This window comes from Salvelinus sp. IW2-2015, linkage group LG18, assembly GCF_002910315.2.
Source record: "Salvelinus sp. IW2-2015 linkage group LG18, ASM291031v2, whole genome shotgun sequence".
Classification (NCBI taxonomy): domain Eukaryota; kingdom Metazoa; phylum Chordata; class Actinopteri; order Salmoniformes; family Salmonidae; genus Salvelinus; species Salvelinus sp. IW2-2015.
The window spans coordinates 56494375-56498120 of NC_036858.1; positions in this window are offsets into that span (position 1 = coordinate 56494375).

The window sequence follows — 3746 nt, forward strand, 5'->3', positions numbered from 1 at the left end:
ATCACAAGAGACCTAATACACCATCAATCCACAGCTAAGTCGCGGCAATGCATTTTTGCTGTGTACCAGGTAGTTCTAAATAGCCCTTCCCCCGCCCCTATTCTTACCATCTTCGATACAAATAACTTCACGCATCGCGAAGATCTGTTAAAGATGGAGCAACAGCAGAATCGTGTCGCGTCTGTTACCCCTAGGTACTGAAAAAATATCTATAGTCAGACTACTAAGACAAAGCACTCTGTCCTACATGAAGTAACGCCTATGTTTCTGCGTACTAGCACAAAACCACATTAGCGACACTCTTGACGTCAATAAACCAGATACGAATTCATACAAATCAGATCTCGGCGAATAGTTCACCAACTACACTACACTGAAACAGCACACAACATGCACACACACACACACCCTATCACATCTATGCAGCAGGCACCACACATCAATCACACCAACAGATCCTTCACGCGCACACTAAACCAAAACTAGTAGAACATCCCTCTTTGACACACGCTCTTCGAATGTTTGTATATTGTGCCTTGCCGCACCCCGAGTCTGCTGCTGTAGCTACAGAACACAGAGATCAAAACCACCATCTTCTGCTCCCTCTGCGTTCATCTCTTCTCCCTACTGTGCACTATCTTCTGATCCTCCTGTTTCTACTACCTCTCCTCTTCTCTTCATCACTTGAATCCATCAATCCTCGTCCTCCGTCAAACTCTGCTCTCATGTCTCTACTTAATCCTACTCGTGCTCATCCTATCTCTCTTTACGCTCACAATCCCATGACACGTCCAAACTAGCCATTTCTATAGACATGTCCTCTCTATCTCGCCTACTCTGCGTTATCATCTACCTATTCATTAAGTGTACAGGCCCTTCTCTCCACTACACAATGACACACAACTCATGCTCCACAAGAATTAATAAACCAAAGCCTTACTCAATAACTACTGATTAAAGAGTTTCAATTGTGATCATCGCCGATTTGGAAGGGAAAATGGGAGACTTGGCCCCGATCTTCCTTGACGTTAGAAAGTGCGTTCAACGGCATCCCCGATTTCCAATTAGTTTTCTGTAGACTATTACGTCATGACCAAGCCAATGTGTTTGGCAGATATGGGAACAATACCATAATCATGTTTCCAATGAACTTCCCTTATATTTACTGTCACTCAAGTCTATGCACCGGAGATGGCGCTTTGAGGGTGGCATTTTCTGCTAGCAGTTATACTCTATCCTTCTCTCAGGTCCACTACAGCCCAAATCCATAAATCTTCCACTCGAGTCATAATTAATACCTGTTGACGAGCTGGCCTGTCTTTGTGATTGCCATTGAATACTCAGCCATTTTATTCTTTTTGTAAAAACTGCATCTGAAAACATCTACGGGCGCCCGTCTGAAGAACAGGCAGGGGCTAGAGTAGCCCGCTAAAGCAGTCTTCGATCCGCATCTTCTCTACACAAAGAAAATGGCCACATAAGTTTTGGAAGTACGATGCATTGTGATTCTAATAGCACTAGCTCCGATCGGCTTGCGAAAGGCCAAAGCTCGGGGCGAAGAGGGAGAGAAACCCACAAAGGGGCGTCACCGAGAACGCGTTGGAATGAAACTACCTGCCGCCGACTCTGCCCCCAGGTTATCAGACAGATATGCACCTCACTCCTCGGTAATGTTGGTGGGCAACACAACTCAAAGGAAACACTATTCAGCAGTTATCACGATCAAATTAGAATCAAAACATCAATTGATATCGAACAAACATCGGCTGATATAATTTAAACACCTTTTTTCCCTCAGATAGGCAAATTGGGTGTTAGACAGGTGTCGAGCTCCGAATTTTTAAATGTAAAAACTGCTTCGTGAAAAAAGAGACTATATAAATGCAATCAGCCTATATATCATATGTTCTCACAATTAGTCCCGAGAAGTGTGACTGAGAAACAATTCATTGGTAATAATGATGTTATTAAAGCTAAGTAAATCCAGATAATTAGTGGCCTTAGATAGACTAACAGTCCCCTCCAAAACTTCTGCCCTCAAGCCGGGTGCCTCCCTATTAATCTGCTTGTCTTTAGAAACAGGAAGTGTTATTAGTTGTGTAAAGTGCAGTACAGAGGAAGAGGCTGCACAGCTTTAAACATGACTGATGGGCTACGTAGTGGTATGTGTGTGCCGTGCCTGTGCTGTGTTGCATCATCGTGTGCTGTGATACTGGTGTCCGTGCTGTGGGGTAGCAGAAGTGCGTGTGTTGGTAGTTCTGAGTGGGAGTAAAACGCAGGCTGCAGTGCGGCCTGCAATTCGAAGAACATGGTACTGTATTAATTCCGCTACCCGTGAGCCAGCCTAGCAACCCCACCCAGACTGAAAAACCGCGAATCCATCCGACCACCAATCAACCCCAACCCCAACACCGCCGACTCAGAAAGAAGAGTACTCGATTCCTAGGCAACAGATTTATTTGGTGGAGATGATCCGAGACCAAGAATCGCTGCAACACCACCCAAGCCCTATAGATTACAAACACCCAAAATCAAAATCATCTTTTCCTCCAGCCCATCGATCAATCAAAACCAACCCAATTTTCCTCCCCCAGGTAGACGAGGACTCGAAACCCACCCACAGCACCAAGCAGTCTTAAAAATTAATTCTACGCATCCACTGGACCACAGGAGTAGCCTTAAGCGTCATTAACATAGCCCCTTATGCCACCCCACCCACCACAGCCGGATGACCAACCTGCGTCCAGCCCAGTAGTAAGATTCATGCTTTGCTTTGCTCTCTCTACTCTAGCTCTCTCTCTCTCTCTCTCTGCCATCCACTCAATCTCCTCGTCCTCTCTAACTCATCATGACCACAACCCGCCGTGCTTGATCTCTCAATTTCAGTCATCTACACTCTCTACAGCTCCCTCTCTCTCGTCCTCCCTCATCTACAAAGGTCATCTCCTACGTCCTCAATCCTACTCTCGTGCGTCTCTCTCAACCACGCACTCTCTCTCTCTCTCTCTCCATCATCTCTCTCTCTCTCTCACTGGTTCATGACTGATAACCATGGCTAGTGCAGCCACGGAACCCGGATGAGGGACCATACCCTCTTCCGTAATTGTGACCACGTTACGGGGCTCCGCCGTGTAAATACATTCAAGTGAAGAAGCGAAACCCCAATACATCGACGAGGCTACACGAGCCCCCCACCCACAAGCACACCATCGCTCCCATACGACGAAACCCCCGACAAAGCCCTACAACCCCCAAATAAAAAAGAAAAAAAAAACTTCCAATATGTGTATAGCGACCTAATAGTCTGACCTCTATGTGCGGCGAGTACAATTGGCTTTTGCTCGCCGCCCCCCTTCAATTAGCTCCAACTCTCAAAGAAAAAGCATAAACCGTGCGATGTGTGTTTCCAGCGCCAAATGTCAATTTCATGTTTGCGTGTATAAATCCATATATTGTGGTCTCCCTCGGCACATCACCCCCCCTCGGCTTCAAGATCCTCAAACCAATACCTCAAGACAACAAACAGCAGCTACAGCTGAAATGCCTTTAACCGAGAAAGTGTACCTTAAACATACAACAACACAAAATTAAAAACTGCGAACATTGAACACAGCCCAATCGCCCGATCTAACAGAATAGTAGTTAACTTTATCACATGTTGAAACCTCACAATGATTATCACGAACGACAGTGCAAGAAAAACCCAGTTCCCTTTGGAAAACACCAGCAGTAGTGCAAAGACAGAT